Source organism: Rattus norvegicus, chromosome 19 (genome assembly GCF_036323735.1).
Source record: "Rattus norvegicus strain BN/NHsdMcwi chromosome 19, GRCr8, whole genome shotgun sequence".
Classification (NCBI taxonomy): domain Eukaryota; kingdom Metazoa; phylum Chordata; class Mammalia; order Rodentia; family Muridae; genus Rattus; species Rattus norvegicus.
This window is the reverse complement of record NC_086037.1, coordinates 29,577,877-29,602,288: the sequence shown is the minus strand read 5'-3', so window position 1 is coordinate 29,602,288 and position 24,412 is coordinate 29,577,877. Positions and strand designations below refer to the sequence as shown.

Genomic DNA, 24,412 nt, shown 5'->3' with positions numbered 1-24,412 from the left:
CAGCAGATGCTGGCGAGGATGCAGAGAAAGAGGAACACTCCTCCATTGTTGGTGGGAGGCAGACTGGTACAACCATTCTGGAAATCAGTTGGAGGTTTCTCAGAAAATTGGACATTGAACTACCTGAGGACCGAGCTATACCTCTCTTGGGCATATACCCAAAAGATGCCCCAACATATAAAAAAGACACGTGATCCACTATGTTCATAGCAGCCTTATTTATAATAGCCAGAAGCTGGAAAGAACCCAACAGAGGAATGGATACAGAAAATGTGGTACATCTACACAATGGAATATTACTCGGCTATCAAAAACAATGATTTTATGAAATTCATAGGCAAATGGATGGAACTGGAAAATATCATCCAGAGTGAGGTAACCCAATCACAGAAAAACACACATGGTATGCACTCATTGATAAGTGGCTATTAGCCCAAATGCTTGAATTACCCTAGATGCCTAGAACACATGAAAATCAAGAAGGATGACCAAAAAGCGAATGCTTCACTCCTTCTTTAAAAGGGGAACAAGAATACCCTTGGCAGGGAAGAGACAGGCCAAGATTAAAACAGAGACAGAAGGAACACCCATTCAGAGCCTGCCCCACATGTGGCCCATACATATACAGCCACCCAATTAGATAAGATGGATGAAGCAAAGAAGTGCAGGCCGACAGGAACTGGATGTAGATCTCTCCTGAGAGACACAGCCAGAATACAGCAAATACATAGGCGAATGCCAGCAGCAAACCACTGAACTGAGAATAGGACCCCCGTTGAAGGAATCAGAGAAAGAACTGGAAGAGCTTGAAGGGGCTCGAGACCCCATATGAACAACAATGACAAGCAACCAGAGCTTCCAGGGACTAAGCCACTACCCAAAGACTGTACGTGGACTGACCCTGGACTCTGACCTCATAGGTAGCAATGAATATCCTAGTAAGAGCACCAGTGGAAGGGGAAGCCCTTGGTCCTGCCAAGACTGAACCCCCAGTGAACGTGATTGTTGGGGGGAGGGTGGTAATGGAGGGAGGATGGGGAGGGGAACAGCCATATAGAAGAGGGGGGGTTAGGAGGATGTTGGCCCGGAAACCGGGAAAGAAAATACAATCAAAATGTAAATAAGAAATACTCGTTAATAAAGAAAAAAAAAAACAAGAATGCAGCCCCACTCTGACTAGCCAACTAAGCTCCAGAAAATCTTCCCCAATCACAAAACTGGGCCATGTGGGAGCCTAAACTGTTTAAAGGGGAGAGCTGAGTGCTTTCTCCTGGAAGAAATACTTGGGGGTTGACTGTCACTTGTGAACCTTCTGTGTTAAGTCACTTCTCAGAAGGGAAGCTTTCCTCTAACTCTTCCATGGGACCCACCCAGCACTGGGGCCTGAGGATCCTATGGTGTTGCAGCTCTGAGCTGGGAGGGGTAGCTCTCACCCTGGCATGGAGAAGCCTGTTTTCACAGCTGATCTAGATCTGAGGAACAGGGGCTTTTAAAGAAGCATGTGAGAGTATCTCCTACAGGTGAGCCCAGTCTGCAGGGAAAGTCACACAGGACAGCGAAAAGTGACTTCACAACAAACACAGGGAATGGGAACCAGGGAGGGCACTGGATGGATGGTCGGAGAGTTTGAGAAAGCCTGCATCTCCCTGAAAGACTTCCCACAACCATAAGTCCCACCACTGTCCCCTTCTCACAGGGGAGGCTCAGCAAAGCCTGCCACCTGCTGGGATCCCTGCAAACTAAAACCAGAGTGGAGAACTGAGGAAAGCACTTTGGTGGAGGGGGAGACACAAGTCTCCAGGGCCAGGTCAGCCTTCTGTCCCTTTGGTTCTCCTCACTTCACAGAGGTGCCTATTGAAAGGTGAGGCAAGCCGGGATCTCAACAGTCTTTGGCCAAAGAAGTGAGAGCCCACGGGGCAGAGCAAGGTAAAGCAGAGCCAGGCAGAGCAAAGTGAAGCCCTGCCAGTCAGCAAATAGGCCTTGCACATGTGGGACAGGTGGCAGCAGTGCTTGCCCTTGCTCTCCTGGTGGTGCAGAACACCTGCCTGGATGTGGGGAAACTCACAGTGGCTTGTCCTCCAGCTGCAACTGCCAGTGCTTGGGGAGGGGGAAGTTGAAGATGCTCCCATGATCCTCCGATTTCCGGCCCACTTTGTCCATGTTCAAGGCTGTGGTCAGCCCCGCCAGAAGCCCCGAGGACAGGGAGAGCAAGCACAACTGGCCAGCAACCACCATGGGCATCTGCGGTGGGACCCAGGCCAAGTAGCCACAGAGGCGCACCAGGCAGCCAGGCACCAGCCCCAAGCCTGTGCATACTGAGGCCAATGACACTCCACTAGTCCCTCCCACCATGCACATCCCACCCCTGGCAGGCAAGATCTCTCTGTCCAGGGCTTCCCCCAGACCTCCAACTACCACCAGCTCAATGAGCCCTTACTTAATTCTTGTTAACCATAATGGCTTGTCATAAAAGGTCATTGGGAAAGTCAATGATGAGATGAAAGCCTTAAAAGAAAACTAGAGAGACTTACAGAAATGAAGAAGAAAGCTCTCTTCCCAGTAGGAGCCTGGCAGTCCCAAGCTCAGGGCACCTCGGTCCAGTCTTGAACCCAGCATGCATTGTTGTGGAGAACCTGCCTGCTTAAGGACCTGGCTTCCCACTCATTCTCCTGAGATGATGACTTTAATTCTTTAAATTTTTACTGGTTATTTTCTTCATTTCCATTTCATGTGTTATCCCCTTTTCCAGTTTCCTTTCTCCACAAAGCAGAGTCCAGCTCACAAGCCTGAGCAGCTGCAGCCATAGTGCACCATGGGGGATCCTGGGGCAGACTGTTTCATCACCAAGATCCTGTGGACCCACAGGGGCTGCATGACCTTAAAGGAACTGCAGAGTAGGATCAGGCTCCAGAGGCAGAGCTCTATGAGCTGCTGGGCAAGACTGCTTATTCCTATTGGAGACTGGAGATCAGGCAGGGATCACGCTGTAGGTTGCGGCTACTACTGAAGCCTGTGGCTTCAATCTCAAGTGCATCCAGGGACCATGCTACAGATTGCCCAAGCCTCTGCAAGCTCAAACTTCTGGGACAGAGTCATTATGCAATATCCCAGAGAAACCTCTGCAAATATCCACACCAAGTTTTAGGAACAGAGCTTCCAGGTCCTGAAGAATCATGAGCTTTCTGGGCTTAACCAAGAGGAGCCGGCCTTCTTCCTGGTACAGGGGGATGCTTTTCTCCTGCAAAAGTTACTACAAAGGAGACAGCCACAAACAGATCTGCTTGAAGCCACAGCCATGCAAGAGAGTCCAAGTCTGTGAGCACTTCACCCAGGCCAACTGCCGTTACCTCAACTGTCTCAGGTCTCATGACCTGATGGACAGGAAGGTGCTGACCTCCGTGACTGAGCACGGGCTGAGTTCTGATGGGGTCCAGAACATCCAGGACATCTGCAACTTCAAACACATTAGGAGGAGACCCACTGGCATGAGAGCTCCCCATGAACATCATAGCAGTAGGGCACACAGAGACAAAAGCAAAAGCAGAGACTGATTCCTTCCAAACAGTCTAAGATTTCTCTCCCATGTCTCATTTTGGCATCTGGTTCACCTTGTCCAGATGTCACCAGCTGTAAGGATTCCCTGGAGGACGTGTCTACAGCTGTCACTCAGGAGGTCAAGAACCTGGGGACCCAGGACTCTGCACAGCTTTCCTTGGTCTCATCTAAGGCTGCTGGTGTCTGAGGACCCAGTCACATGAGAGCAAGCCAGGGGTTTTCTGAGAATGGGGATCTGGATGCTTCTTTTCTAGAAATCCTACTGACTCTTTGTAAGCTCCTGCCTCCTCTGCTGGCTTTCTTCTTGCTGCAGCATAAAGAGATGAGTCCATGTCCATGAGAACAGGCATGCCTTCTGGACACCGCATGGAGGTCATGGGAAAGAATGAGGCTCCAGACATCGATTACATCCCATTTTAAATGGTTCTATTGATGGGGTGACAATGGAAGAAGCAACAGACTCAGGAATTCTAGGTAAAAGGAGAAACTCAGGGAAGGAGTTTGGCAATGTTCCTTCTCTTTCAATTCAGTGGAATAATTGAAGCACTATTGTTATTGGGTCTTCATTAAAAGTCTGGTAGAAAGGATGCCTTAAAGCCATGTGGCCCTGATTATTATTATTTTTAATTTTTGGAGTGGCAGCCTTTAATGACTGTATCTATTTTCTTATGGGAATTATTCATTACCTTCCCAGATCTGTATTTAACTTGGTATTTGCTATCTGTTAGAAAAATCACCAGTATCAAATAGATTTTTCACTTTTCTGTAGTAAAGGCTTCTGAAGTAAGCCCTAATGATTGTTGAATTCACTCAGTGTCCTTTGTTATATCCCCCTTTTCATTTCTGATTTGGTACTTTAGATATAGGCTCTGTGGTTTGTCTGTCTTGTGGATCTTCTCAAAAAAAAAAAAAAAAAAAAAAGCCAGCTCTTGCTTTGCTTGGCTCTTTGTATCATTCTCTTTGTTTGTAATTGATTGATTTTAGTTCTGAGTTTATTTCCTGCCACCAAATCCTACCAGACTCTATGGGATGAGGCTTTGCCTCACCTTGGTAACAGCAGCATGTGATACATGAAGCTTTTGCTGCTCTCTGTAGTGGGGACGACATCACAATTTCACTGAAAACCATGCACAGCCTCGATTTAGACTGTATTAAAGTAGCCCACGATTTCAGTGCTCCCTGCAAGGTGCCATGAGACAGTAGTAACATGAGTCTGCCTGCACCTCGACAGTTTTCACTAGGGACTTCTGAGTGATTTTATGAAAATTTATAGTGAGTTCATGGATGAACATGCACAAACACAAACGCACACACACACTTTACTGACATGGTGCACATTCTTTCCACACAAAGAAGAAAGTGAGTATTAATGAAAACACACCAATAAAGGAATCGATGGACGGGGTTGTGGGGAAGCTGGGGCTTAGAGTTATTTAAAGGCCCTGTGCAGGCTCTCCTTCTGTTGGAGGCTAAACTTCAAGTGCAATGGGGTTCTTTATTTTCTTTCTGTATAGCACACAGAGCTAGGGTAGAAACTAGGTTTTGAGGATATTTGGCAAGTACTAGAACACTGAATTAATTCCTAGGGCTGGAACCCTATTAATGTTCTACAGAATTACAGGGCAGGCTGGATGAAGACTCTCAGCTGACAATGTGGACATCACAAGACAGGCACTGGACAATGGCTGACAGACTTGTATGAAGACTGGAAATGTTTTGCTATCTCAGAGGAAAAGAAGGCCCCTCCAAATACACTGTACTCTAAGGACAGTTTATTCAGGTAAGGGATGACATGAACTATTGTCTCATGTCACAGATGTCAGCACAAAATATCCTAGGTATTGTATGCCAATGGTAGCATTAACAGAACAAATCACACAGTGTTGTGAAGATATAGAATATGACTATATGTAGCAAGAACCAGGCCTCTTCTAGTTTCTAAGATCATACCTGAGAACCTCAAATATAGTAATAATGTGATAATGTGGTATAAGTCTAGTTACAACTAGTTTCTATTGTGACACAGATGACTCTTTTTGTGTCATGGTCAGCTTATAATGAATGACTAGACCTAAGCATGAGAATAACCAAATACTACATTGCTTCTCTAGCTGCTGAGCTTTTCAAAGCCCTGGGGTGACAGCAAGCTTTTGTGGACATCTGGATTATTCCTTCTGTACTTTAACTCTCTGAGTCAACCCCACTCTGAGTAAGTCAGTTCCATTCCATAAGTTGGAAATCAGTCAACTGGAAAAAAAAATACTTTCTCAATACAAACACAGATTGGCCATGGAAAAAGGGCAGCTTGAACTGTCCCACCTAGGCCCTGGGCTTGCACAGGCCTGCTCTCCAAAAGAAACGTGTGTTCACAGCTGTGGCTGCATTCACTATGGATGCTCTTGAGGTTCCTCCCTAAACTGCTTAGATTAAGATAATTTTGTTGCCATCTATCAAAAGAATTCATTGTGCCAAACTGGCCTTTCTTCTGAACCTTCTGTTCTGTGGGCAGGGCAAAATCTCCAGCAACCCTCACAGCAATGTGGGCTGCCAATCTGGGACTCAGAATTATACCAGTGCAAACCAAGAACAGCGCAACTGGAAGACCTCATTGGGTTGTAGGAACCTTCTGTTCTGAGTCACTTCTCAGAAGGGGCACTTTGCTCTAACTCCTCCATGAGACCCAACCAGTACTGGGGCTGGAGGATCCTTAGGTGTTGCAGCTCTGAGCTGGGAGGGGTAGCTCTCACCCTGGCATGAAGAAGCCTGTTTTCACAACTGATCTGGATCTGAGGAGCAGGTGCTTTTAAAGAAGCATGTGAGAGTACCTCCTGCAGGAGAGCTCACTCTGCAGGGAAAGTCACACAGGACAGCGAAAAGTGGCTTCCCAACTTCCACAGGTCCTGTGACCCCAGGGAGGGCACCAGATGGTCCAAGAGTTTGAGAAAAGCCTGCATTTGCCTGAAAGACTTCCCTCAACCATAAGTCCCACCACTGTCCCAGACTCACACCTGAGGATCAGCAAAGCCTGCCACCTGCTGGGGTCCCCACAAACTGAACCCAGAATGGAGAACTGCGGGAAAGCACTTCCGGGGAGGGGGAGACACAAGTCTCTGGGGCCAGGCCTGGGGTCTGTCCCTTAGGCTCTCCTCACCTCCATTAGCCTCCTAGTGCAGAGCGCTGCAAGCCAGGATCTCAAAAGTCTTGGGCTGAAGAAGTGGGAGAAGGTAGCAGCAGTGGCGGTGGGGTCGACAGGGGAAACGGAATGCTAGCAACGCAAGCAGCAGCAGTGAGGGCATAGGCGGGGGGGGGGGGGGGCGAAGGAGAGGACTGGTGTGGGGGGGTCGGGGCGGGGGCAGGGTAGGGGCGAAGGCAGGCTGGGGGCGGGGGTTGGGACGGGTCTGAGTCGAGGGCGGTGGTGGGACTGGGAGGGGGGGATGGGTCGGAGGCGATGTCGAGTGAGGCTGTGAGGCGGGGGCGTGGGCAGGGGTAAGAGCAGGGGCGGGGGCAGGAGCAGGGGCAAGCAGAGCAAAACCCAGCCCTGTCAGCTGGTGGATACGCTCTGGGGCTGGACAGACTCGCCCTGCAGCTCTATTGATGGGGTGACAATGGAAGAAGCAACAGACTCAGGAATTCTAGGTAAAAAGAGAAACTCAGAGAAGGGGTTTGGCAATGTTCCTTCTCTTTCAAATCAGAGGAATAATTGAAGCACTATTGTTATTAGGTCGTCATTAAACGTCTGGTTGAAAGGCTGCATTAAAGCCTAGTGGCCCTCATATATATTTTTTAATTTTTGTAGTGGCATCGTTTAAATACTATCTATTTTCTTATGAGAATAATCTTATGAGTTAAATCCCACATTTGGATTTAACTTGGTATTTGTTATCTGTGTAGAAAAATTACCAATATCAAATAGATTTTTCACTTTTCTGTAGTAAAGGACTCTGAAGAAGCCCTAATGATTGTTGAATTCACTCACATGTCTATAGCTTCATCCCCCTTTTCATTTCTGATTTGATAATTTAGGTATTGACACTGTGGTGTGTACTTAGTTTCAGAAAGGGGTTGTTTCTCTTATGGATCTCCTCAAAAAACAGCTCTTGCTTCCTATGACTCTTTGTATTATCCTCTTCGTTTGTAATTGAATGATTTTAGTACTAAGTTTATTTCCTGCCATCAAATCATACCAGACTCTCTGTAGGATAAGTCTTTGCCTCATCTTGGTAACAGCAGCATGTGATAAATGAAGCTTTTGCTGCTCTCTCTAGTGGTGATGACGTCACAATCTCTGTGTAAACTGTCCACAGCCTGTTTTTAGGCTGTATTATAGTAGACCACCATTTCAGTGTTACCTGCCAGGTGCCGTGGGACACTAGTAACACACGTCTGCATGCACCTCGACAGTTTTCATTACAGTCTTCTAAGTCATTTTATGAAAATTGATAGTGAGTTCATGGATGAACATACACAAACATATGCACAGAAACACAAACAAACACAAACTCTCTCTCTCTCTCTCACTCTCTCTCTCTCTCTCTCTCACACACACACACACACACACACACACACACACACACTTTACTGACATGGTACACGTTCTTTGCACACCAAAAATAAAGTGAGCAGTAATGAAAATACACCAATAATGGAGTCGATGGAGGGAGTTATGCAGAAGCTGGGACTTAGAGTTACTTAAAGGCCCTATGCAGGCTCTCCTTTTGTTGGAGGAGAAATTTCAAGTGCAATGTGGTTCTTTATTTTCTTTCTCTAAAGCACACAGGCTATGGTGGAATGTAGGGCTTTGAGCATGTTTGGAAAGTATAATCACACTGAATTAAATCCTAGGGCTGGAACCCTATTAATCTTCTACAAAATTACAGAGCAGGCTGGATGAATACTCCTAGGAGACAATGTGGACATCTCAAGACAGGCACTGGACAATGGCTGAAGACTTGTCTGAAGACTGGATATATTTTGAAAATTCAGAGAGAAAAAAAAAGGCCCCTCTGACTACACCGTACTCTAAGGACAGTTTATGCAGGTTAGGCATGGCATGAACTATTGTCTCATGTCACAGATGTCAGCACAAAGTATCCAAGGTATTGTATGCCAATGGTAGCATCAACAGAACAAAGCACACAGTGTCATGAAGACATAAATTATGAGTTTGTGTAGCAAGACCCAGGCCTCTTCCAGGTTCTTAGATAGTAACTGAGAACCTCAAATACGGTAGTGATGTGATAGTGTGGTGTGAATCTAGGTACAACTAGCTTCTATTGTGACACAGATGACTCTTTTTGTGTCATGTTCAGCTTATGATGAATGACTAGACCTACTCATGAGAATAACCAAATACTACATTGCTTCTCTAGCTGCTGAGCTTTTAAAAGCCCTGGGGTGACAGCAAGCTTTTGTGGACATTCTGGATTGGTCCTTTTGTACTTTAACTCTCTGAGTCACCTCCACTCTCAGTAATTTAGTTCAATTCCATAAATTGGAAATCAGTCACCTGGAAAAAATACATTCTCAATATGATCCCAGATTGGCCATGGAAAAAGGGTAGCTTGAACTGTCCCACCTAGGTTCTGGGCCAGCACAGGCCTGCTCTCCAACAGAAACCTGTGTTCACAGCTGCAGGCTGCATTCACTATGGGTGTCCTTGAGGTTCTTCCCTAAACTGCTTAGATTAAAATAATTTTCATGCTAACAATCAAAAAACTCATTATGCCAATCTGGCCAACAGGAAGCTAATTTCTATTCTGTATTTTGTCAGATGTGCAGAATACATATGGTCATCATTGATAATAGGTGAAAGATCTGCTCTAATATGGACACTAAGTGGTGCTGGAGGATGATCCTGACCCACAATGAGGAGTGGGAACACCAGAGCCCTGTAGGGATGCCTGACAACCTAACACATTGAGCACACACAGCTCAGTAAGTTCCCTGTGAACACACATCTCCTGAGATCTCTCTATTTAATTGTAGGTGATCCTGTCCACCTAATACAGTACATGATGTGGAAGGACAAAAGCACCTGCAGGAGCTGTGGTGATGACTCACAGGATAGAGCATCTGCTGCTCTCTCAGAAGAACCACATGGACCCTAACAATTGGGTAAAGCATGTCAGTGATTACATCATAAAGTGTGTGTCGGAGAAACAGCCACATTATCCACACAAAAGACACTGTCACACTGGGTACCCCTTGCTGACTTTGAATTCACTTATTAGCCCAGGATCCATGGAACATGCAGAGATCCATCTGTAGCTGTCAGTTCTAAGTCCACAGGAGGGGACAGAACCCTTGAGTAAGAATGATGGTCTTAAGAGTCAAGAGATAGAATTCAATTTTTATTCATAAGGAATTCATTTTTACAACAAAACAGGATTAAAACAAATAAATTAAAATATTTAAAAATATGTGAAAAGATAAAAACAGTAACAAGAACATATAAATATGAAACAACAAAAAGAAAATTTCAATTAAAATCATAAAAAAATATTTCTAAACAGCACATTCTTAACGAACATTTAGAAGCACAGATGTATTGCTGTTTCTCCTCTTGCACACATAATGAAAGGAGGTCCCCCAAGTTATCTCTCAAGTGCTGTTTTCTGAGAAGAAAGTAAGACCTCAATCAGTCAGGCTGGCTTAGTGTTATATAAATTTAGGGTCTCTAAGCAATGACAAATTAACTCTGAGGAAGAATACTCATCCAAAAAATTTGTTACCATTCAGGATGTTTGTCATCAGGGACTCTTGAGAAAGCAACTTATTCTTCAGGAAGCTCTCTTACTGGGGTGTGTCCAATTCCAGCTCTCTTGCACTTTCTGAGACCTGGGAGAGGAAGGCAGTTTTTCAGACACTGATTTGGTGGTGAAATGCAAGGCAGCTGTCGGAAGGCTGCCTTCTACCATCTCAGTTCTATTGGACAGTCAACATGGACCTTTTAACTGATATCATTGTTGCTAACTCTTTGGGAAGGGCAAAATCTCCAGAGAGCCTCAAAGTAATGTGGGCTGCCAATATGGGACCCAGACTTATACCAGTGCAAACCAAGAACAGGGCAATGGAAGGAACCTCATTGGGTTGCAGGAAGAAAGGAGATGTCCATATGTCACCAAGGTTAAAACCAATGACAAGTTCTAATTTGACATTTGCACTTTGTTCTTATCCCGCAAAGGTGCTTCCTACACAAGAAGTCACATGACCACAGAGTGACATTTGTCAAAGAACCAAGAACTTGTTCAAATCTAAACAGAGCATCCAATCTATCACGTGGAGATGCAATAATGAGGTATGTTATTAATCTGTCACCATTTCTATACTGCAGCTTCAAAAAGAGCAGACAAATATACTTGCAAAATAATTCAGTTTCTGAAAAGTGGTTGGCTTCCCAGAATACTTGTCCATAGGCAGAGCAATAAACAATTCCATTACATGAGGTGGTTGGGTGGTTGTGAGTGTAAATTAGAAAGGTGGTAGGAGAGAGCAAAGATGTATCAAATTGGCAAACTTTATCAGATATTTTTAAGCTAACACAGCTGCTCAACCCTACCAGATGATGCTGGGTCTGGACGTTGCTGGTCTTTATCTTTCTTGTTGACGTCAACCAAATATTTCTGGTTCAGTGCACAATCAAGATGTACCTCCTTGCTCTCCTGCTTCAGTGGGAACAACTTCTTCCTACATGTGTTCTCCATCAGGAGCTGGCTGAGCAGGTTTCTGGAAATACAGTCTGCATAGTAAGATCATGCTGCCCCTTTCTCCCATTCCCACTCCCGAGTGCCACTAACTCCACCAGGACCCAGATACCCATGAAGACTTAATAGTATTCATTTCGATACATATAAGGCTGCTGCACAAACCACAAAGAGTAAATTCCGGGAAGAATAAATTATTTGTTTGGCCCGAGCACCAATTAGTGTCCACACCTCTGAGAAAGAACATGGATCTACAACTATCCATGAAAGCCCAATGCATGGGGGCAACATCAATTAGTAGTGGGCCAACACCCTCAAAGGAGGTCAGTAGAACCAAGAGAAGGTCATGCTAACCATGTGGTCCACACACTGAGTTTTGTAAAACCTGGTATGACACCATAGGTCCAGGTCAGCCTAATAACCTTCTGCTGACTTCAATCAGTGCTGTTCTATCTAGAGCCTTCTGAAGATGCCTAGACAATCCTGGGATGAGTAACAGTCTTTTATAGAACTGAAAACTGAGTCCTAATGACCCTGGCACACTGATGTGTAAACAGCACAAGAGATAGAACCAGAGCTGAAGACCGTCCAATCCAGAACAAAGAAAGTCAGAAATGGCCATTCCACAGGTGATAGCCTTTCTGACCAGGACTTACCTAGAGAAGGTAATCTCCTTCTTCAGCTTATGGTTGTTCTCATGGATTTCAGTGTTCTCCATCTCTAAGTTGTGCAGAATTGACATGACCGCCTGCTCCATTCTCTCCAGGTCTTCATAATATGGATTTGGCCTGAAGTGTGGCCTGGCCCCAAATGATAGAATCCAATGAACATCAGCATTTAGGAATATATGAACTCAGGGTGGGTCCTGTACTACACCAGTCCTGGAAGGACACCTTCTGAATTCTACATATTAGATTTTCTTCAGCTTCAGAAACTTGTTTTTCTGCATCCAGGACACCAGAATCTCGGCATCCAGATGGAGGCTTCCCTGGCTCCCTTTGTTCAATCAAGAGGAAATCTGCAGTCAAGCCAGTTAAGCTATCAAGAGCCTAGGCCACACCTCTCCATGCTCCCCGACCCCAACACACCCAGAAACCTGTGATTTCTTTTCTCCTGTTTTGATAACAGACCTTATACCAACACAAAATTATAATCTGCACAAGGAATACAAATAAACAGACAATCGTGGCCACATAGTCAAAGAACTGTGCTGTTGACAGTGGGGCTCCCAGAACAAAGCATTCACATCACCATGAATGTGTTACAGGTAAATACTCAGGCCAAGACATAGACCCCTAGATTCCAAGTGTGGAGGGAAATATAAACATATAACAGTTGTCCATATGCATTTGGATGTATGCACATACAGACTCACTGACTGAGAAATACCCACAAAAAAGAGAAATGTAAAAACAGAGTCAGAGAAAGAGAAATATGGAAACAGAGAGTACTGTGAAAACCAGGAGAAATGCATCCACCATTGCTGTCTCAGAGGGAAAGACACACAGACAATAACAAACAGGCCTGAGCCTGAGACCTTCTAGTCAAGCATTGAGATGAACAGTTTGGTACCAAGCCCCTCAGGCTGCTGCGTGGATCTTCCAGCACTCAGTCCCCTGCCTAGCAAGTACAGAGACTCACCATAAACTCACTGCAATTACAATCTTGCAAAGCCACCATCTGTCAAGGGCTTTGCAAATGCACACTAGACACTCACTCTCCCTGACTTTATCCCCGAATTCTTCATTCAGACCACAAGATCTGCTTTTCAATAAATGGAAGCAGATGAGTCCATTTTCCATCTCGCTCCTCAGGAAGGGTCAAGGTTCTGAATCTCCTCTATATGGGAGGTGAGGTTTAGCACAAGGTGGTTAGGGAGGCACAGCTTTCTAGACCCCAAAACCTTAATAGGATAAGATGAAGGTGACCTTGCAGTCCCAGGAATGGAACAAGAGCATTTGGAGCGATTCATACCTGTTCTTCATGGATCTCTCTGTCAGAAACCTCAGGCGATCTCTCAGGTCATTTCTCTCCTCGGTAATGAGCTGCAGCTCTTTAATCAGCCTCTCCTTTTCCTTCTTGGCCTGATTCTCGCTTAGTTCAGTGCCAGGGGATGATGTTTCTCTCCCAGTGTCTGTAGGTAGAAGAACACAAGTGAACCTGCATGGGGAGAATGCATAGAGTGAACATAGTCCACAGTTAGGCCTAAACAGGAGAACAAGCCTGGAACCCAGTGTCACTGCTAGGCGATTGGTCTATGCTTAAGAGGCCTCCTCAGTGGATCTCAGTTCTCCCACTACTCTATAGAGACCAAGAGATGTAAGCAGCCAGGTGTTACCTATTCCAGACATCAGGTGCTTACATGGACCACGGAGATGGCTTCTCCAGGATTATCATCAGCTGAACAGGGTACAGCTTGGTTTCAGGACCCTCACCCCTGTGGGTTCGAACTCAGATGATAAATTCACCATCCACAAGACTTGAGTGATTGGAGACACTCAGATGTCCTACCCTGATACTCTAGGCCAACAACTTTGGATTAAAAACACATTTCCATGGAGGACATGGTCAACAGACTTATCAGTTCCACTATTTGAAATACCAAATGTCCGAGAAGTTCCAATAGGTTACAGGATGAATCTTGGTCCACATGTTCCAAATACTTTTGGTATTTTAGAAACATGGATTTAAAACGCATTTCCAGGTAGGATATGTTCAACAGACTTATCAGTGTCCCTATGAGAAATACCAAATGCCCCAGAAGTGTGAATAGGTTACAGGCTGAATCTTGGTCTACACGTTCCAAATAGTTTTGGTATTGAAAAAAAATTTTTGTAACATACAACCTCTAATATATAAAGCAAACGATGACCCTGCCAGTTAGAAGAAATCAGAGAAGGTCTAAGAACATAAGGTTATTGCCTGGAGCACAATCTCTCCCTGCTCCTACTGTCAGATATCCACTGTATTTAAAGAAGCAATGATAGTGAAATACATTGCTGCCCTGTCTAAACTCAGAAAAGGTGGACCCTCCATGAATACTGATGGTGTTATTATATCAATGTAACATAACCAATGCACTGAAAAGTAAAGACCAGAAGTTCACAGAATAATAGCATTGGCCTTACCATATCCTCCCAGTGGGGATGGGGAAACTAAAGTTCTGAAATCCTTGACTTTAAGGAATTGTGATATTCATGGAAATTCAATTCCTTTTCAGATGCTCCAGTTGTTGTGGCCCATTGCTAGAAAGGTCAGCTTAAGCCTGCAGCCCCCCGCTAGGAAGCTCAAAATACACTGCCCAGAACTTACTCAACATTCCCCAGAAGTGCTGTCTTTGTCCATCATTACTTTGAGACGAAAGGCCAGACTCCTTCACTGTAGTCTCTCCACAATCGACGTTCCGCCTCCCAAAACGCTTGCGAAGACGGGAAAACATGTCTTAGCTTGTAACCGCCAGACTCAGACTGAGAGAAACTAGGGCACTGGTTGTCACTACAACACTGGTGACATCACAGAGGATGCCAGAACTCTCTAGGAGACAATAGAATGTCCAAGAAGGGACAGCTGATGTCATGGGGTGCAGACTTTGCCTCTCTGCTTATAATCTCTCTGTACTGAGCATAAGCGGAGGGGCCCTTTCCAGGAGACTTTCCTGGGGCAGAGCCACTGAGCATCTCCTGCTTCCAAAGCCAAATTTTCCTCAAGGCTTGATTATAAAAACCTTAGTAATTCCTATCCATCTAAATGAATGTTTCCTTCCATATCTTGCCCCAAAATGTCTCATCCTAACTCAAATTGTCCTCATTCACCAATGTTAGCCATTAAAGTTTCCTGAGATTTCATACCAGATTGAATATGCACTCAAAAGTTCTCTTGTGTCATTCTGTACAGGTGCTTTATATCACATCAAGAAATAGTGTGCATGGTAGGTTACAACATGGGCATGTGTTAGGGGAACACTCATGAAGTCATGTGCTTAGCAATTGACAATTGCCAGAAAATTCCTTAGTTGAAAGAGTTGAAGTCTTTATTGTGCTAGGAACAGTGTGGAGACCAGTTGGCAGACAAAAGTGCAATATTGGAGCCACCAATGAAGGGAACCTCATGCTGCTTGTGGGGTTCTCCTCTCTGCGCCAATGTCGCCAAAGGAGCACTGCTGAAAGGCCTTCTATCAGAAGCTGAGCTTCTATCAGAAAAATAAAATAGTCAAGAGATATAGGGGGTGCAGATAAAGGTGTAGGACGAGGCTATACACATCACTACGTGGATAGAGCAAGGACCCAGCACTTGTGCTCTGGGTCATGGGCTTCCCCACAAACACAAAAGCATCTGTCACAGTAAAAAATGGATAGTGTATTGAGTGCACACACTAACACTGATTGATCAGATCCATACCCCAGATTTTGGGGGCAGATCCATGGCCCCAAATATCTTCCTCTCAACTTATACAGCAAAAAATAAGAAAGAAAGAAAAAAGTCAAAACAAAAAGCTCAAGCTTCTCATATGAGGATTGAAGGAAGTGTGATCTGGTGGTCAGTTCTGATTAGGCCATTTTAGATAGAACAGTGCACAGTGATGTTTAATGTGATGGGTCCTATATAAAGCTTTCTGCAATATTGGAATTTTAACAAGCCTAATCCAGGACATACAGAACAGGAAAGGATGTGATCATCATGTCCTTGCTCTCTATCAGGTTATTTTTCTGTGTCCGTGATTGTCAGGCATAGACAGCAACAATCTGAAATAGCTGGTAGACATGGAACAAAGTGGCTAAAACTATAGTTGTGGGTTACACACCTCAACTGTCAAAGGCTAATGCTGTCTTCACAGTCCCTGGAGGCCACTCTTGTAAGACTGTCTACTGGAAATTAGAAGCAGGTTTATCTGAGCTCAAAGTGAACCTGGCCAGGTAGGAAGAGGGCAACATGGGATACTTGAGACCCTGTCTAAACCAGCACAGAAACCCACACTTCCTTCAAAGCATCATCTATGAATTCTTGATTATCTACCATTCTCTCCCTACCAGTCTTTCAGACTGGAATTGTAGAAAAGAACTGGAAATGATCTTCCTATTCTGAAGACCTTGATGTCTCTTTCCTTGGGTGCACATTAAGAACTCATGCAAATGGGTATGACCATCTGAACATCTTAGTATCATCTACTCAGTATATCCAGCATAATACTGTGCCAGCATAATACTGGCAATCTCAAGCTTCCTTGAGTTTCGCTGACCCAGCAAGAAGTATGAAGTACTGAGGTCAAACCCCAGTGATCCTTTCAAGGGTTTAGAAGAAAGCCATCAGAGAAACTCCACTTCTTTGTCCTTAGATTAAATCACATTGACACAATGTGAACCTGGTGGGCTATTTAACCATGCATCTTTCTGCCAACCCAAGCTTTCTGAGTTCAGTCCATGTGAACCTGCATGGGGAGAATGCATAGAGTGTACATAGACCACAGTGAGGCCTAAACAGGACAACAAGCCTGGAATCCAGTGTCACTGCAAGGAGTTTGGTCTTTGCTTAAGAGACCTCCTCAGTGGGTCTCAGTTCTCCCACTACTCTATAGAGACCAAGAGATGTAAGCAGCCAGGTGTTCCCTATGCCTGCTGACACACGCAATAAATGCAGTAAATTTTAATTTCTGTTCAATTGTTCAGTAACTTACTTACACTTGCATATTGCTGTGGAAGTGATGGGGTTTCGTGATCAGCATTGCATTTAACAATGCATAACCAATCATCCCTCCTAGAATGACTGTATATAGAGAAAGAAAATTTATTAGAATGGTTTATAGGCTGTGGTACAGCTAATTCAACAAGGAATGGAAGGTTCAAATTGCAGTAGTTGCCCCTGTTGAAGCCAATCCCCCTAGCATAGCTGTAGCCATTTTGTTCCATGCCTGCCAGATAGTTCATATTCTTGCTGTAATATGTCTGCCTGTCATGGTAGTCTGAAAATAATTTAACTCAGAGCAGGGTCAGGAATGATCACATAACTTGTGTATGTTTTTCTATTGGTTATTTTGTTTATTTGCATTTCAAATTTTAACCCCCTTTCCAGTTTCCCCTACAATAACCCTGCATTCCACCCCCTTCCCCAGCCTCCTCCAGGGTGCTCCCCCACCCACCCATTCCCGAACCACTGGAAGGAAGTTCTTTATGTTGTGAGGTTTCTTAATCTTAAATTTCATAATTATAAGCTTCATGTAGGACCAATAAAATTAAAGGTCAATATGAGGGCTGCAGAGATGGCTCCATGGTTAAGAGCACTGACTGCTCTTCCAGAGGTCCTGAGTTCAAATCCCAGCAACCACGTGGTGGCTCACGGCCATCTGTAATGAGACCTGATGCCCTCTTCTGGTGTGTCTGCAGACAGCTACATTGTACTTATATATAAATAAATAAATCTTTAAACAGATAAAAAGTCAGTATGAACCTTTGTTGTCTAAAATGGCTTGAGTCAGGGCTGACAACCAGACAGCCCTTCCAGCACCTGCCTATGAGCTCACATTTTAGTCTTTATAAACTGACATAGAAAAATATCCAGGGTCCTAGCGTGACAAATTCTCAGCTACGTCTCTGATGATCAGTCTTAGGGTGGGCATTCAACTAACCATCCCTGTCTAAGTGAGGTCAGAGTTTGTGTGGTTTATGGGGCAACTCCAGGACCTCAACGGTTTTGTCCATAAGGCTGGATATTTCAGCTGGTCTTCAGTACATGCAGGAATCCTGAAGAAGAAGGAAAATTAATAAAGCAACTTCCTTTTTCCATGTCCTTGATATGAGCCAGCAGAAGGTGTGGTCCAAACAAAAACCAACGGATTGGGTAAAGATCTTTACCAATCCTACAACAGATAGAGGGTTTATATCCAAAATATACAAAGAACTCAAGAAGTTAGACCTCAGGGAGACAAATAACACTATTTAAAAAATGGGGCTAAGAGCTAAACAAAGAATTCACAGCTGAGGAATGCCGAATGGCTGAGAAACACCGAAAGAAATGCTCAACATCTTTAGTCACAAGGGAAATGCAAATCAAAACAACCCTGAGATTTCACCTCACACCAGTCAGAATGGCTAAGATCAAAAACTCAGGTGACAGCAGATCCTGGCAAGGATGTAGAGAAAGAGGAAAACTCCTCCATTGTTGGTGGGATTGCAGACTGGTAAAACCATTCTGGAAATCAGTCTGGAGATTCCTCAGAAAATTGGACATTGAACTACCTGAGGATCCAGCTATACCTCTCTTGGGCATATACCCAAAAGATGCCCCAACATATAACAAAGACACATGCTCCACTATGTTCATAGCACCCTTATTTATAATAGCCAGAGGCTGGGAAGAACCCAGATGCCCTTCAACAGAAGAATGGATACAGAAAATGTGGTACATCTACACAATGGAATATTACTCAGCTATCAAAACCAATGACTTTATGAAATTCATAGGCAAATGGATGGAACTGGAAAATATCATCCTGAGTGAGCTAACCCAATCACAGAAAAACACACATGATATGTACTCATTGATAAGTGGATATTAGCCCAAATGCTCGAATTACCCTAGATGCACAGAACACATGAAACTCAAGAAGGATGACCAAAATGCAGATGCTTCACTCCTTCTTTAAAAGGGGAACAAGAATACCCTTGGCAGGGAATAGGGAGGCAAAGTTTAGAACAGAGGCAGAAGGAACACCCATTCAGAGCCTGCCCCACATGTGCCCATACATATATAGCCACCCAATTAGATAAGATGGATGAAGCAAAGAAGTGCAGGCCGACAGGAACCAGATGTAGATCGCTCCTGAGAGACACAGCCAGAATACAGCAAATACATAGGCGAATGCCATCATTAAACCACTGAACTGAGAACGGTACCCCCGTTGAAGGAATCTTAGAAAGGACTGAAAGAGCTCAAGGGAGTTAAGACCGCATATGAACAACAATTGCAACCAACCAGAGCTTCCAGGGACTAAGCCACTACCCAAAGACTGACCCTGGGCTCCAACCGCATAGGTAGCAATGAATAGCCTAGTAAGAGCACCAGTGAAAGGGGAAGCCCTTGGTCCTGCCAGGACTGAACCCCCAGTGAATGTGATTGTTGCAGGGGAGGGCGGTAATGGCAGGAGGATGGGGAGGGGAACAACAATACATAAGGAGAGGGGGAGGGGTTGGGGTATGTTGGCCCAGAAATTGGGAAGGGGAATAACAATCGAAATGTAAATAAGAAATACTCAAGTTAATAAAGATGAAAAAAATAAAAAAAAAAAAGAAGGTATGATCCAGATTAGATGTGGGCCTTTCCATTTCAAAAGATCTGAATTAAAGATTTATCTCCTCATCTCAAAGATTTGGATTAGAAGTAGGTCTTCTTGCTTCAAATAATTTACTTAAAAAAAAAAAATCCAATGGTGCTCATGCCTTTAGCCTCAGCATCCAGGAGGCAGAGGCAGGTGGATCTCTGAGTTCAAGGCCAGCCTGGTCTACAAAATGAATTCCAGGACAGCCAGAGCTACACAGGGAAACCCTGTCTCAAAAAAAACAAAGAAGAGGAGGAGGACCAAGAGGAGGGGGTTGAAGAGAGGAAAACAGAAAGAAGGAAGGAGAGAGAGAGAGGGAGAGAGAGAGAGAGAGAGAGAGAGAGAGAGAGAGAGAGAGAGAGAGAGAGAGAGATCCCCCTCACAGGGCATCAAGCCATTTGGCATTAGTTAATTCCAGGTACACTCAAGTTGACAACCAAGAACAGCAATCACATTACCCGTGGTTGTGATCTCACCCTGGTAGGCTCCTGAGTAGGAGGCTGAAGCAGGAGAATTGCCATAAGTCTGATGCCAGCATGAACTACACACGTGTTCCAAGCCAAGCCAATCTCAGCTACAGTTTGAGATTCTGTCTGAAAAATATGAAAGAGAAAGAAAACATAAATTCCTAGAGCAGTGTTTCTCAACCTTCCTATGGCCTCAACCCTTTAGAACAGTTCCTCATGCTGTGGGGATCCCAACTACAAAATTATTTTGTCGCTACTTCACAACTGTAAATTTGCTACTGTAATGAATCTTTATTGTAGTGTAAACTATCTGATAGGAGACCCCGTGTGGGTCACGACCCCCAGGCTGAGGGCCTTTGCCCTAGAGGCGGTCTTGGCCTAGTTTATATAGTTCATATTATAATGGGCTCTCTCAGCGTTTGAAGGTCAAGTATATTCACTTGTAACATCAAAACTTAAAAATTCAGCTGAGCTGGTGGCTGGTATGGTGTGACATCCCCCAGAATAGCTTTGCCATTTTGTTCCATGCCTGCCAGCCATTTCATATTGTTGCTGTAACACGCCTGCCATCACTGACAAGGAGAAGGGACTTGGCTCAAGGACATGCTGATCACACACCTTGTTTTGTTCTGAATGTTCTGTATGTGGTTTGCTAATTTTGAGAAATTCTACACCTGAAGGAGTGGTTCCCTGAAGCGGACACAGTTGAAAGGCTAAGGCAGATATGTGAAGGAATGTTTCACTGAGGCAGACGCAGGTAAAAGGATGTTCTGCTAAAGCACGCATGTGAAAGGACACGTGATGAAGGGTTCTGCACTAAGGACACACATGCATCGGTCTGCCTTGCATTCTGTAGTTGAGCTGCATTTGTTGGGACTTCATAGAACCACAGCAAAAACCCTTCTGGTGGGCTGTGTAATTTCCAACTGTTTCCTTGGACTCGGGCTGATGGGCAGAATGATGTCAGCTGAGACAGACACATGTGCTGACGCAGGACACACGCTGAGGCCAGACCCATGGAGGACACGGGATATTGAGAGGGAGTTTGGATGGAGTTATACTTGCGTAGCTTGTTGGTTTGGGGTCTCTGCTGATCTCTGCTCGCCTGAGAGCTGCTCTTACTGACTGTGTAGCATCTTGGCTGCTCTTTGTTCCCCTTGGACAGCCCTCAGGACCAGGCTCTCCTCTCCCTTAACCATAGCTGCTGTCCTCTTCCTCTCTCCTCTCCATCACACATGTTCTTCCTTTATTCTCTGGCAGCTTCTTCTTCCTTCTTCCCTCCTCATGATCCTCTCTAGCAAAGCCCTCAAAGCTCCCCTCCCCCATCTCTCTGCTGTGCAGCTGTTGGCTGTTGGCTTCATTATAATCACAGTTAACTGGGAGCAGGGTCAGTTATTTGGGGTTAACCAGTCCTGAGTTCCACAAATTAGCATTAAAATACAAGCAGAATTAGGCCAATACACTACAGGGGTTTTTGTTTGTTTGTTTGGTTGGTTTGGTTTAATTTTCATTTACCTTTTTACTTGTTATTTTATTTTTGGCTATTTTTTATTAATCGGTTATTTTATTTATTTACATTTCAACTGTTGTCCTGCTTTCCACACTCCCCTCATCAAACCTTACATCCCTTTTCTGCTCAGCTTTGCCTATGTGACAGTGCTCCCCCACCACACATATCCATTCCCACCTCACACCTCTAGGAACTCCCTTTGGTGGGGCTACAGGCCTCACCTTGAACCATAGAGCATCCTTGCATACACTTTGGCTGGCAGTTTGGCCCCTGGGAGCTTGGGGATTAAGGAAAGAAGATCTGTTCAGATATTAAAGCCAATGATTGCTGCTTTCTCTTCTTTTTCTGGTTATAGGTGAAATTATGTTTGTGTGCTTCTCTTTTTTTAAATTATTGAGAGAAGATTAATTTCTTGGTTTTTCTTGGGTATAGTTTAGTTCATTGTCTTGGAGTTTTCCTCCTATTAGCCTCAGTTGTGCTTTCTTAGAGAAAATAATTGTTTAAATTTGGTTTTGTCATGAAATATCCTGGTTCCTCCTTTTATGGTGATTGAGGATTATGCTGGATATAGGAGCCTGTGTCTGCATTACATCTGCCCAAGATTTTCTGACTTTTAGAATCTCTGTTGAGAAGTCTGGTGTAATTCAGATACGTCTGAATTTATTTGTTACTAGATATTTATACCTTACCCCTTTTAATGTTCTTTCTTGATCTGTGCATTTAGCGTTTTAATTATTATGTGAATGGAGGAATTTTTCTGGTACAATTAGTTTGATGTTCTGTAGGCTTGTTGTACCTTTATGGCCTTTTCTTTCTTTACCTTATGGAAGTTTGCTGCTTTGATTTGTTGAAGGTGTTTACTGGATCTATGAACTAGAAATCTTAATTCTCTTCTCTATCTATTATCCTTAGGTTTCAACATTTAATTGTGTCCTGAAATTCATGGATGGTTTGGATTCAATAAACCATACATGTTTATCTGAGATGGGTGTTTTGTGCTTTGTGGGATGATCTCCTTGACCCCAGGCTGCATGAAGAACCTCAGCTGACAATGGGGACATAAATTATGAGTATGTGTAGCAAGACCCAGGCCTCTTCCAGGTTCTTAGATATTAACTGAGAACCTCAAATACGGTAGTGATGTGATAGTGTGGTGTGAATCTAGTTACTATTCTCTATTTTGATATAGATGACTCTTTTTGTGTCATGGTCAGCTTATAATGACTAGAAGACCTAAGCTTGAGAATAACCAAAGACTACATTGCTTCTCTAGCAGCTGAGCTTTTAAAAGTCCTGGGGTGACAGCAACTGTTGGTAGACATTCTGGATTATTCCTTCTGTACTTTAACTCTCTGTGTCACTTCTACCATCAGTAAGTTAGTTCAATTCCATAAATTAGAAATCCATCACCTGGAAGAAATACTCTTTTTTTTTTAAAGATTTATTTATTTATTTATTATATACAACTACACCGTGACTGTCTTCAGACACACCAGAAGAGGGCATCATATCTCATTACAGATGGTTGTGAGCCACCATGTGGTTGCTGGGATTTGAACTCAGGACCTCTGGAAGAGCTGTCAGTGCTCTTAACCACTAAGCCATCTCTGTAGCCCAAGAAATACTTTCTGAATATGATCTGAGATTGGCCATGGAAAAAGGGTAGCTTGAACTGTCCCACCTAGGTTCTGGGCCTGCACAGGCCTGCTCTCCAAAAGAAACCTGTGTTCACAGCTGTTGGCTGGCTAAGAAAGATTTCACGAGACGTGATACACAGCCCTCGGACTTCTGCTTCAGTCATCTGCACAATTTTTCCGGACGATATCCTCATACCTCCAGCAGGCGGGTGATGAAGCTGTCCACTCTCAGCTCCCCTTCAGCCATCTTGTGGGCACCAGACTCTCCTCCCTGCAGCAGGAACAAGGGCTTCTCCATGGTGGCTGCAGCAGCAGTGGTGGTTTGGCATTCTCACCTAGGAGGCCCTATGCCTTTCTACCCCAGTTCCAACTCACCTCAGGCCCGGGCCTTCCCCCCATCTACTTCCCATGGAGCAGGGAGAGCAGCACCCACTAGAAATAAAAGGGAAGCCCTTGGTCCTGCTAAGACTGAACCCCCAGTGAAGGGGCTTGTTGGGGGGAGGGTGGCAATGGGAGGAGGATGGGGAGGGAACACCCATAGAGAAGGGGAGGGGGAGGGGTTAGGGGGATGTTTGCCTGGAAACCCAGAAAGGTAATAACAATTGAAATATAAATAAGAAATACCCAATTTAATAAAGATGGAGAAAAAAAGAGAAAAGTGTCACACATTTAAAACAGAAGAATATGGACCCTAATTTTAAAGGACAGTTCTGTCAATTAACTATATCTTTAAGGAAGCTCAGAAAATCAGGCCAACCAATTATTTTCTTGGTTTAAGTATCTGTTTTGTCACATAAATAATAATGTCCGTTTCTTGCTATTGTGGAGGGAATTAAATAGATAATATGTAATCATGGAAGTTTTGAAGTACCATCCATGTTTCTGTTCATTAAATCACTCTTCGTCATTTCATTGATCAAATATGTATGTTTTCTGTTTCATAGTTATATGTATAATAAAACTAGTATAAAAACCTTCAGAATTGTATAAGCTTTCACTTTTAACAAATTAAATGAGCTATTCTTTGTATTTCTGCTGAACATTTAAATGTTCTTTATATGTCCCAATGCTAGTTTATTAGGTACCTATAAACTTTAAACTCTTTGCCTGAGAGCACGAGTACTATTTAATTATATAGGAACTACACCCAAGGCTGTCTTTGAATTAGAGGCAATTATATCAGAATCTAAGAAAAATAACTTTTGCTTTAAAGTTTGTGTGTGGGGTTGGGG

At 44.1% G+C, this 24,412-nt stretch overlaps 1 long non-coding RNA gene and 1 pseudogene across 1 annotated transcript; one reads left to right on the top strand and one right to left on the bottom strand.

Moving 5' to 3' along the window:
- The first annotated feature begins 2,666 nt into the window (after positions 1-2,666).
- Positions 2,667-4,139, top strand: LOC134483499 (zinc finger CCCH-type antiviral protein 1-like; annotated as a pseudogene).
- A 5,803-nt stretch (positions 4,140-9,942) lies between these two features.
- LOC134483605 (uncharacterized) lies at positions 9,943-11,580 on the bottom strand. The gene is made up of 3 exons (XR_010060398.1): positions 11,114-11,580; positions 10,287-10,392; positions 9,943-10,169 (listed from the first exon to the last, which is right to left on the bottom strand). It is a non-coding gene; the product is annotated as an uncharacterized LOC134483605 (long non-coding RNA).
- Between the last annotated feature and the right edge of the window lie 12,832 nt (positions 11,581-24,412).